Source organism: Sus scrofa, unplaced genomic scaffold (assembly GCF_000003025.6).
Source record: "Sus scrofa isolate TJ Tabasco breed Duroc unplaced genomic scaffold, Sscrofa11.1 Contig1409, whole genome shotgun sequence".
Taxonomy (NCBI): Eukaryota; Metazoa; Chordata; class Mammalia; order Artiodactyla; family Suidae; genus Sus; species Sus scrofa.
Window position 1 is genome coordinate 168,588 of NW_018084870.1, and position 11,737 is coordinate 180,324.

Below are 11,737 nucleotides of genomic sequence, written 5' to 3' on the forward strand. Positions count from 1 at the left end.
TGTCTTTTTAATCTTTATAGGTCTGCACCCGCGGCATATGGAGTTTCCCGGGTTAGGGGTCCAATCCCAGCTGTAGCCGCCAGCCTATGCCATAGCAACAGCAATGCAAATCCAGGCCATGTCTGTGAACTACACCACAGCTCACCACAATGCCAGATCCTCAAGCCTCTGAGTGAGGCCAGGACTATACTCTTGTCCTCATGGATACTACTCGAGTCAGTTTGTTAACTGCTAAGCAACAATGGGAACGCCCAGTAGCAATATTCTTGAACCCTCATTATAGCCAGCAGCATAGCTAAAGTTTTACTTTAAACGATGAAAAACAACTATATATGAAAAAAGAATTGTAGAACAGCAGGGAGTCTTCAAAAAGTATATTTATCAAAATATACTTTTTCTGACCTTCCTAACTTTTAGAAGTTTATAAATCTTATTCAACCACAGCAATAAAAAAAAAACTAAAAAAAACTTTTCCCTTACCACAATCCCAAAAAGACAGCATTTGCACATAAATATACATTTTTTTAAAATTACATTTTCAGATTTCCCAGCATGGTGCAGCAGAAATGAATCCAACTAGGAACCATGAGGTTGCAGGCTGGACCCCATGGCCTCACTTAGTGGGATAAGGACAGGGCTTGCCATAAGCTGTGGTGTAGGTTGAAGACGTGGCTCAGATCACATGTTGCTGTTGCTGTGGTGTAGGCTGGATGCTGCAGCTCCAATTACACCCCTAGCCTGGGAACATCCAAATGCCACGGGTGCTAGAAAAAGCAAAAAAAAAAAAAAAAAAAAAAAAATTTTTCTGAAATAAAACCATTCTCCCAGTGGCACATCATTCTGACTGGGGAGGATACTCTTTGTTTTTCATCAGCTCCTGAGGGAGAGGAAGAGCTTGAACGCAAAGTGCCCAGTCAGGAACATCATCCCAGACCATTCCTCACAAGGTTGCCACTGACTCCACATCAGAAGCTGAAAGAGGAAATAGCTTTCTTCCTTACAGTGATTTCCTCCACATGCCTGCATGTGCCTTCCCCAAAGAACTTGGGCTGAGTGTGATTCTTGTCAATCACTTCTGCATATAAGCAAAACCTCTAACTTGATGCCTCATGATTCCCCATTGTGGATTAGGAAACAACCATTATTCCCCCAAATAGATTATGGCATATGGCATCCTATGCCCTCATGAAAAAAAAAAAAGTATATCCATGCCTTTAAATCACCTAACTTGAGGAATGAGAATAACAAAAATTCTAATGCCTCTTGGTCAATCTTGAATGAAAAGATCACAGTCTCCAGAAAATGTGGAAGTAAACAACCTGAAGACTGGCATTTCTAAGGACAACCAAACAACATGGATTATCATCAAAGGGAGACTTTTTTCATCTGAACACAGTGAGGCTTAAACTCAGCTGAAGCCAGGATCAGGAAAACCACAGTCAGACCTTCTGATGAATGTTTCAGATATACTCCACCCCAGTCTAATCTCAAAGCATGGCCAGGTACATACTTCAAACTCTGGCCCAACTGCACACTCAAACTGTTCTAATATTTATCTACCACCTGGCAATAAGTAAAAGTTGTCAGCATCCATTTTTGCAGGTTCCAACAGTACTGCTTACTAATCATCTGATTATTTGAAAAGTAAGTACATCAGCAGAGCCCTGCACTCAGCATCTACTGTGTTAGATTCCGACATACAGAAAAATGAGTATGTTTTATAAATATACATATACATGCATTTTATTTGATGGGGAGTTTTCCAGCAAAGTGGAAACGTGAGTGATGGAGATGCTGTTCTCAAGCTTGGTATGGGTTTTCAGGAAAAACAGAGTGGGACAAAAAAATCTTTACTCAGAGACAAACTCTCTCCTCACTAAGCAAGGACTTAAGAAAATAAACCATGGAAGAGATGACATCAGAAAACCATGTCCAGTTAAAAAGATATTGAGTCACTTTTAATTTTATAGCTCTAGAGAAGAAATTTGTTGTCCCCATGGATACCTAGAACAATATTTTTAAATGTGTATTTTGAAAATACATTTTAAAAGTGTAAAAATGTACACTGACAGAACATTGTAAATCAACTATAATAGAAAAAATAAAAATCTTAATAAAAAAGAAATGTAAAAAATGTAAAAATAAATAAATAAATAAATAAAAGAATGAAATTAGAGGAGTTCCTGTTGTGGCTCGGCAGATTAAGAATCTCACTAGTATCCATGAGGACATGGGTTCAATCCCTGGCCTCACTCAGCGGGGTAAGCATTGGGCATTTCCATGAGCTGTGGTGCAGTTTGCAGACACGCCTTGGATCTTGGGTTGCTGTGGCTGTGGCATAGGACAGTACCTGCACCTCTGATTCAGTCCCTCACCTGGGAACTTCCATATGCCATGGGTGCAGCCCTAAAAAGAAAAAAAAAAATTAAAAAAAAGAATGAAATGAGAACGTTCTCTGACACCTTATACAAAAATAAACTCAACATGGATTAAAGACTTAAATGTAAGACTACATGATAATATACTATAGTATAAAACCCCTAAAGGAAAACATAGGCAGGACACACTTTGACAAAAATCACAGCAATATTTTTTTAAATCTGTCTCTAGAGTAATGGAAATAAAAACAAAAATAAACAAATGGGACCTAATTAAACTTAAAAGCTTTCACACAGCAAGGGAAACCATAAACAAAATGAAAAGACAACCTACAGCCTGAGAGGACAGATTTGCAAATGATGCAACTGACAAGGGATTAATTTCCAATATATACAAACAGTTTATACAGCTCAATACCAAAAAAAGAAACAAACCCAATCAAAGAAATGATCAGAAGGTCTAAAAAAACATTTCTTCAAGGAAGACACACACATGGCCTACAGGCATGTGAAAAAATATTCAACATTGCTAATTATTAGAGAAATGCAAATCAAAACATGATGGAAGATAATATGAGAAAAAGATTGTTTGTATATATGTGTGTGACTCGGTCACTATGCTGTGCAGCAGAAATGGATGCAACAGGGTAAGTCGACTACACGCTTAAAAAAAAAAAAGAAGCAAAAGCAAATGAACAAAAGAAACACTACCTCCCACTGGTCAGACGGACCATCTTCAAAAAGGTTACAAATAATAAATGTTGGAGAAGGTGTGGAGAAAAGGGAACTCTCCTGTACTGTTGGTGGGAATATAAATTGGCAGAGTCCCTAAGAAAAACAGCAGGGATTCCCTTAAGAAACTAAAAATAGAGCTACCATATGATCCAGGAATCCTACTTCTGGGCATATATCTGGGGAAAACCATAATTTGAAAAGATCCATGCACACCAAGGGGTCATGGCAGTACTATTTACAATAGCCAAGATATGGAACCAACCTAAATGTGTCCATTGGCAGGGGAATGGATAAAGTAGATGTGACACACACACACACACATATATATACCCACAATGAAATATTACCCAGCCATAAAAAGAGAAATAATGCCATTGGTAGCAACATGGGCAGACCTACCTATTACCATACTAAGTGAAGTAAGTCAGACAGAGAAAGACAAATATCATATGATAACACTTATATGTGAAATACAAAAATAATGATGCAAATGAACCTATGCTCAAAAGAGAAATAGAATCACAGACACAGAAAGCAAACTTATGCTTACCAAAGGGGGAAAGGAACAGAAAGCAGGATTAATTAGGAATTTAGGATGAACATACACACACTACCATACATAAAATAGATAGCCAACAAGGGCCTACAGTATAGCACAGGGAAGTAGAACTCAATATTTTCTAATAACCTATAAAGGAAAATAATCTGGAAAAAATTACGTAACTGAATCACTGTGCTATACACCTGAAACTAATGCAACATCATAAATCAAATACACTTCAATTTTTTTAAAAAAGGAAATAATCTGAACACACCAACAGTAAGCAAGGACATTAAGGAAGTATTCAAAAACTCCTCAGAAAGAAAAAGAAAAAAAAAAAGCAAGACAAGATGGGTTGGTCCATTGGTAAATTCTACCAAAGGTTTTAAAATGAACTAATGCCAATCCTTCTTAAATTCTTTCAAGAAATTAAAGAGGAAAAAACACTTCTAAACTCATTTGATAAGGGTAACACTACTCTGTTCACCAAAGCCAAACACACACACCAGAGGGAAAGAAAATTAGAGGCCAACATCCCTGATGAACATAAATGCAAAAAAAAAAAAAAAAACCAATCAACCAACCAACCAAACAAACAAAAAACCTCAGTGATGTATAGAAAACTGAATTCAACAGCATATTAAAAGGACTGTACACCAAAATTACCTGGGATGTATCCCTGGATGCAAGGATGGGTCAACATGCAAAAATCAGTAAATGTGATGTACCACACGGCACCATAAAGGATAAAAATCATGTGATAATATCAATAGATGCAGAAAAAGCAGTTGACCAGCTTCAACAGCTTTTTATGACAAAACTCTCAACAAACTAAGAGTAGAAGGAAATTATCCCAACCTAATATACAGAAGGTCATATATGACAAGCCCACAGATTATACCACACTCAATAATTAAAGAACTTCTTTATTCAACAACTGAACACATGAACAACTGAAATCTTTTCCTCAAAGGTTAGGAATGGGAACACATTCCCGGTCTCATTGCTCTGTTCAACATAACACTGGAAATTCTAGTCAGCGCAATCAGAAGAAGAACAAATAAGAGGCATCCAAATCATAAAGAAAGAAGTAAAAGTATCTATTTCCAGATGATATGAACTTTTTGTAGAAGTCATGAAGGACTCCACACACAAAAAGAAACAAAAACACAAAAAAGAAACGGTTAGAACTAATTACCAAATTCTAAGTAAAGCAGCAGGATATAAGATCAATGTGAAAGATCATTTCTATTTCTGTATACTACACTAAGGACAAACTATCGAAAAAGGAAATTAAGAAAAGAATCCCATGGAGTTCCCGTCATGACATGGCTCAGTGGAAACAAATCTGACTGGGATCCATGAGGACGCAGGTTCAATCCCTGGTCTCGCTCAGTGGGTTAAGGATCTGGCATTGCTGTGAGCTGTGGTGTAGGTCCCAGACACGGCTCAGATCCCACATTGTGTGGCTGTGGTGCAGGCCAGTGGCTGTAGCTCCAATTAGACCCCTAGCCAGGGGACCTCCCTCTGCCATGGGTGCAGCCCTAAAAAGACAAACACACAAAAAAAGAAAAAAATAAGGAAAGAATCCCATTTAACAAGAGCATCAACAAGAACAAAATAATTAAAAATAAACTTAACTACAAATATGAAAGACTTCTAAACCAAAGACTGCAAACCATTGGTGAAAGTAAACACACACACACACACACACACACACACACACACACACACACACACACAGAAATAAATGTAAAGACAGCTAAACTTCATGGATTATAAGATTCAATACTGTCGAGCTCTCCATACTACTCAATGCCCTCTACAAAGTTTAGACAATCCCTATCAAAATCTTAGTGGCATTTCTCACAGAACTAGAAAAAGCAATCCCAAAATTCAAACAGAACCACAAAAGACCCTGAATAGACAAAAAAAAAAAAAATCATGAGAAAGAAGAATGTTGAAGGCATCCCTATTCCTGATTTCAAACTATATTATAAAGTGAGAGAAATTAAAACTGGTACTGCGAGTTTCCTTGTGACTCAGTGGGTTAGGGATCCAGCATTGTCACTGCAGTGGCTTGAGGGCTTTGGTGGCTGCTGAGGTGCATGTTTGATTCTTGGCCTGGGAACTTCTGCATGCTGAGGGTGTGGCCAAAGGAAGCAAGACAAAACAGGAGGATGACACCCTGATAGAGTTAAGGGAACTACCATCTAGAATCTACACCTTTCTGCTTACACTTACTTATTTCTAAACCAGTCTGGGAATGTTCCTACATGCCTAAAACAGTGTGGTACTGACTGACACAAAGACAGACATAGAGACCAATGGAACAGATAGAGGTCCCAGCAATAAACCCATGCATATGCGTATGGTCAACTGATCTTTGACAAGGATGCCAAGAGCACACAATGGACAAAGAATAGTGTCTTTACTAAATGGTGCAGGAAAAATTAGATATCCACATGCAAAAGACTGAAATTGGGCCCTCATCTTTCACCAGTCACAAAAATCAACTCAAATGGACTAAAGGCTTAAATGTAAAAGATGAAATTGTAAAACTCCTAGAATAAAACATAGTGGAAAAACTTCGTGACATTGGACATTTCTTGGAAAGGACACCAAAAACACAAGTAACAAAAGCGAAAATACACACAAAAAACATCAAAATTAAAAGCTTCTCTACAACACAAGAAACAAGAGAGTGAAAACGCAACTGTGTTGGAATGGGAAAAATTATGTGCAAACCATGTATCTGATGAGGAGTTAGTATCCAAATTATATAAAGAACCCATACAACTCAATAGCAAAAAACAGCCTGATTTCTTAAATGGGCAAAGGGTTGGAATAAACATTTCTCCAAAGAAGACATACATATGTTTCTCAGGATTGTTTTGGCAATTCTGGGTCTTTTGTTTTTCCATATAAATTTTTGGATTGTGTGTTCTACTTCTGTGAAAAATGTCATGGGTAATTTGATAGGGATTGCATTGAATCTGTAGATTGCTTTGGGTAGTATGGCCATTTTTACAGTGTTGATTTTTCCAATCCATGAACATGGGAAATCTTTCCATTTCTTTACATCTTCTTTGATTTCTTTGATTATAGTTTTATAGTCTCGGCATATAAGTCCTTTACCTCCTTGGTCAGGTGTATTCCGAGGTATTTGATTTTTTGAGGTGCAATTTTAAAAGGTATTGTATTTTTGTATTCCTTTTCTAGTATTTCATTGCTGGTACACAGAAATGCAACTGACTTCTGAATGTTAATCTTCTATCCTGCTACTTTGCCTAATTTATTAATCCGTTCAAGTAGTTTTTGGGTTTTCTATGTATAGGATCATGTCATCTGCATACAGTGACAGTTTCATCACTTCTTTTCACATATGGATACATTTTATTTCTTTGGTTTGTCTAATTGCTGTAGCTAGGACTTCCAAAACGATGTTGAAGAGCAGTGGTGAGAGTGGGCATCCCTGTTTTGTTCCAGATTTGAGTGAGAAGGCTTTCAGTTTTTCCCCATTGAGTATTATATTTGCTGTGGGTTTGTCATAAATGGCTTTGATTATGTTCAGGAATGTTCCCTCTATACCCACTTTGGCGAGGTTCTTGATCATGAATGGATGCTGGACTTTGTCAAATGCTTTTTCTGCGTCTATTGAGATGATCGTATGATTTTTGATTTTTCCTTCATTAATGTGGTGTATGATGTTGATTGATTTGCGTAGGTTGAACCATCCTTGTGAACCTGGGATAAAACCTACATGGTCATGGTGTATGATTTTTTTGATATGTCATTGGATTTGGTTGGCTAAGATTTTGTTGAGAATTTTTGCATCTATATTCATCAATGATATTGGCCGATAGTTTTCTTTTCTGGTGGTATCTTTGTCTGGTTTTAGAATGAGGGTGATGGTGGCCTCATAGAATGTCTTTGGGAGTATTTCTTCTTCTTCAACCTTTTGAAAGAGTTTAAGGAGGATGGGCACCAGGTCCTCTTTATATGTTTGATAGAATTCACCTGTGAAGCCATCTGGTCCTTGACTTTTATTTGTAGGGAGTGTTTTTATGACCTCTTCAGTTTCATTCTAGTGATCGGCCTGTTCAGTTGGTCTGTTTCTTCTTGATTCAGTTTCGGCAGGCTGTAGGATTCTAGAAAATTGTCCATTTCTTCCAGATTGTCAAACTTGTTGGCATATAGTTGTTCATAGTATTCTCTTATGGTTTTTTGTATTTCTGCAGTATCCATTGTGACTTCTCCTTTTTCTTTTCTAATTTTGGTTATTTGAGTTCTTTCTCTCCTCTTTTTAGTGAGTCTGGCCAGGGGTTTGTCAATTTTGTTTACCTTTTCAAAGAACCAGCTCTTGGTTTTATTAATTTTCTCTATTGTTCTTTGAATCTCTATTTTATTGATTTCTTCTTTGATCTTTATAATTTCCTTCCTTCTGCTGACTTTAGGTCTTTTTTGTTCTTCTTTTTCTAATTCATTTAGGTGGAGGGTTATGTTGTCCATTTGGGATCTTTCTTCTTTTTTGAGGAAGGCCTGTATCGCATAAATTTCCCTCTGAGCACTGCTTTCGCAGCATCCCATAGATTTTGAGAGGTTGTGTCTTCATTATCATTTGTTTCAAGGTAGTTTTAAATTTCCTTCTTGATTTCCTCATTGACCCATTGGTTTTTTAGTAGCATGTTGTTTAGTCTCCACGTAGTAGGTTTTTTCTCATTTCTTTTCCCGTGGTTGACTTCTAGTTTCATGGCATTGTGGTCAGAGAAGATACTTGAGATAATTTCTATGTTCCTAAATTTGTTGAAGTTAGCTTTGTGTCCGAGTATGTGTTCGATTCTTGGGACTGTTCCATGTGCATTTGAGAAGTACGTGTATTCTGATTTTTTTGGATGTAGTGTCCTGAAGATATCAATGAAGTCTAACTTTTCTATGGTTTCCTTTAGGATCTCTGTTGCTTTATTGGTTTTCTGTCTAGAGGATCTGTCCATTGGTGTGAGGGGGGTGTTAACGTCTCCTACTATGATTGTATTCCCACCAATTTCTCCCTTTATGTCTGTTAGTATTTGTTGTATGTATCTGGGTGCTCCTGTATTTGGGGCATATATGTTGATGATAGTAACATCCTCTCCATAGATGGATCCCTTAATCATTAAATAGTGTCCCTTTTTGTCTTTCTTTATGTGTTTTGTTTTATAGTCTATTTTCTGATATGAGCGTTGCGACTCCTGCTTTCCTGTCATGTCTATTGGCATGAAATATTTTTTCCCCACCCCCTCACTTTAAATCTGTATGTGTCCTTTGTCCTAAGGTGAGTTTCTTGTAGGCACCATATTGAAGGTTTTTGCTATTTTATCCACTCAGCCACTCTGTGTCTTTTGATTGGGGCATTCAGTCCATCGACATTTAAGGTGATAATTGATAGATTATTTATTGCCTTTTTGAACCTCGTGTTCCAGTTGATTCTACGGTTCTCCATTCTTCCTTCCTTTCTTTTTTTGGCTGGATGGTCTCCAGTTATTATCTGCTTGAGTGGGTTTATTTTCTTTTTTCATTTTTTGTGAATGCAATGTTTGGTTTTGGCTTGTGGTTGCCCTGTTTTTAAGTCTGCTAACCCCTTCCTATAATTGTGTGTTTCAGCCTGATGGTCCTGTAGGTTCAAACACTTCATTACTATATTAAAATTAAGAAGAGAAACAAACAAACAAAAACAAGGGTCTATATATTTCCTAGCATCCCTTGCCCTCATTTTATGATTTTGAGGATCTTTTTTTCCTTTTTAATTTTACTTTGTTTGAAGCATGTTCATGATTAAATCTGTATGCTGGCTTATTTGAGTGACTGCTCTCTGATTGTGGTTTCCTCAGTCCTAGTTCTTCCTCTTCTTTGTTTTTTCTTTTTCCTCCTTTCCTTCCTTTCTTTTTGGTTTAGAGATGCCCTTTCAGTATTTCTTTTAGCCTGGGTTTTGTATCGCTGTATTCCTTTAGCTTTTGTTTGTTGGGAAAAATTATTATTTCTCCTTCTATTTTAAATGATATTCTTGCTGGATAGAGTATTGTAGGTTGCATAATTTTTCCTTTTAGCACTTTAAGTAGCTCTTGCCATTCCCTCCTGACCTGTAGAGTTTCTGTAGAGAAATCAGCTGATAACCTTATGGGGGTTCCCTTGTAGGTAACATTCTGCTTTTCTCTTGCTGCCTCTCTTTATCACTAACTTTTGCCATTTTTATTATAATGTGTCTTGGTGTGGGTCTATTTGGGTTCAACTTGTTTGGAGCACTGTACCTTGAACTCAGTATCCTTTAGATTTGGGGAGTTTCCAGCAATATTTTCCTCAAATATATTTTCCATTGCCTTATCTTTTTCTACTCCTTCTGGAATTCCTATTATGCATATTATCCCATAGGCCTCTTATATTGCTTTCCTGTTTTTTGATTTGGTTTTCTGTCTGCTGACCGGATTGGGTGATTTCCATTATTCTATCTTCCACATCACTGATTTGTTCTTCTGCAGTATTCATTCTGGTTTTTACTGCCCTTAGCTCAGTTTACATCTCTGCAAATGAATGTTCTAGTTTTTCTTGGCTCCTCCTTATGTGATCTAGATCCTTTCTGAGGGTGTCTGCACTACTGTTCATATCTTCTCTTAATTCCTTCAGTATTTTCACTATTTCTCTTTTGAACTCCAGGTCTCTCAGACTGCAGAGATCTGTTTCCCTGTTGACTGCTTTAGGTAAGTTCTCCTGTTGGTGTAACTGGGGGTGGTTTCTCAGCTTCTTCATCTTGCTTGTTGTTTTCTCTTTCACGGTACAGTTGTACTCCCCGTGGCTGGGCAGTGTTTGCCTTGTCACTGCTGTGGAATGTTACCTGAGGGCTGGTGTTGTTGGTCAGTGTTTTTTGAGGTAGTGTGACATTGGAAATTTCTGGGAAATGTCCAATTACATTTTTTGGGGTAGTGTGACATTGGACATTTCTTGGAAAGGACACCAAAGGCACAAGTAACAAAAGTGAAAATATCCAAATGGGACAACATCAAAATTAAAAGCTTCTCTACAACACAAGAAACAAGAGAGTGAAAACGCAACTGTGTTGGAATTTGAAAAATTATGTGCAAACCATGTATCTGATGAGGAGTTAGTATCCAAAATATATAAAGAACCCATACAACTCAATAGCAAAAACAGCCTGATTTCTTAAATGGGCAAAGGGTTGGAAAAACATTTCTCCAAAGAAGACACACACATGGCCAACAAGAATATGAAAAGATATTCTACATCAATAATCATTGGGGAAATGCAAATCAAAACCACAGTGAGCTATTACCTCATATATTTAGAATTGCTATGATAGAACAGACAAGGGAAAACAATTATTGACCTCAATGGGGAGAAAAGGGGACACTTGTACACTCCTGGTGGGAATGTAAATTGCTACAGCCTCTATGGAAAACAGTATGGGCATTCCTCAAAACATTAAAAATAGAAGTACCATATGAACCAGTAATCCCATTATTTTGGGTGTTTATTCAAAATAATGTAGGATCTCAAGGACATATTTGCTATGCTATATTCACTTCAGCATTATTCACAAGAGCCAAGATGTAGAAACCACCTACATGTCAATCAATAGATGAATGCATTTTTTAATATGCTGTATATACATGGAATATTCTTCAGCCTTTAAAAAGAAGGAAATCATGCCCAATGTGACAACATAGATGAGCTTTGAGATCATTATTCTAAGTGGAAAAAGTCAGTTATAGAAGGACAAATACTACATAATTGCATTTATGTGCAATATATTAGAAAAATCCAACTCAGACACAGAGAATAACAGTGGTTTCTAGGGGCTGGGAGAAAGCAGGAATGAGAAGTAATGATTTAGTGGATGTGGAGGTTCAGTCTGAAAAGAGGAACAAATTTTGGAGATAGCTGGTGAGGATGGTTGCACACAATGTGAATGTACTGGATGCCACTGACCTGCACGTGCAAAATGATTTAAATGGTAAATCCCATGTGTGTTTTGCCACAATTTTTAAAAAAATCAAGGAGAGGGACAGACTGTGCAAGAGGCAGGCAGCAA